Genomic DNA, 1,222 nt, shown 5'->3' with positions numbered 1-1,222 from the left:
GCATAGATCGGATTATCAATTTACTCATTGTAGACCCTGAAATTGAGTGAACTTTCAGACAAAGAAGATGTGAACGAATAGCTCAAAGCCAAGTCGAGATGGACCTTGGAAATCAGAATCAAGACTAAGGTAATTAAGCCGATCGTGTACGAAATCTCATCCTTATTGCTGATGATAGGGATCGATACATCAGACAATATGCTGTGCCACTTTTCAGTGAGTTAAATCAAGGAATTAGAAGGCCAGATATTGAGGCAACCCAATTTGAATTGAAACTAGTGATGTTTCAAATGCTCCAAATGGTGGGCCAATTTAGTGGTATGCCCATAGAAGATCCACATCTCCATCTTTGATTATTTATGGAGGTGAGTGATTCATTCAAGATAGCCGGTGTGACTAAAGGCGCATTGAGGTTGAAGTTGTTTCCGTACTCGTTGTGAGATCAAGCACAAGCATAGCTCAATTCATTGCCACCAAGTTCCATATCTATATGGAAAGAATCTAGCAAAAACACTAAGTTGAGGAACGAGACCACAACTTTTCAAAAATTGGATAACGAGTCTTTGTATGAGGCTTGGGAGTGATTCAAGAAGTTACTTCATAAGTGTCCTCATCATGAGATTCCTAATTATATCCAGTTGGAGACATTCTATAATGGTCTCAATGCACATACAAGATTGATGGTAGATGCTTCTACAAATGGTGTAATTTTGTCTAAGTCTTATAATGAGGCTTATAAGATCATCGAGAGAATAGCGAGTAATAACTATCAATGGCCAACAAATCGAATAGCTTCAGGAAGACGTGTATCCGGAGTTCATGAAGTTGACACCCTCACTTCGTTATCGGCTCAAGTATCATCTATTTCCTCTATGTTAAAACATACCGCTAATAGTGCTAATAAATTTGCAACCCAGCCACTAAGTCTGTTTGAAGTAGTTTCCTGTGTGTACTGTAGGGAAGGCCATTCTTTGGAGAATTGTCTATCAAATCCCGAGTTAGTGTACTATGTGGGGAACCGACATCAAAATAGGAGTGGACAAGGACCCTAGTCCAACTTCTACAATCCTTCATGGCGTAATCATCCTAATTTTTCTTGGAGCAACCAAGGAAATGGACTGAACAATAACTTATTGCAGCATAGACCCAACCTATCTTAAGGGTTTAATCAACAAGCTCTAAAACCACTTTAAGCTGAGGCATCAAACAGTTTGGAGAACTT

General features: G+C 39.2%; 1 non-coding gene across 1 annotated transcript; it reads right to left on the bottom strand.

Moving 5' to 3' along the window:
• Window positions 1-515: 515 nt before the first annotated feature.
• LOC128294936 (small nucleolar RNA R71) lies at window positions 516-622 on the bottom strand. The gene has a single exon (XR_008285243.1). It is a non-coding gene; the product is annotated as a small nucleolar RNA R71 (small nucleolar RNA).
• Between the last annotated feature and the right edge of the window lie 600 nt (window positions 623-1,222).

This window comes from Gossypium arboreum, chromosome 6, assembly GCF_025698485.1.
Source record: "Gossypium arboreum isolate Shixiya-1 chromosome 6, ASM2569848v2, whole genome shotgun sequence".
Taxonomy (NCBI): Eukaryota; Viridiplantae; Streptophyta; class Magnoliopsida; order Malvales; family Malvaceae; genus Gossypium; species Gossypium arboreum.
The sequence above is the reverse complement of the archived record's forward strand: the minus strand, read 5'-3'. Positions and strand labels throughout refer to the sequence as shown.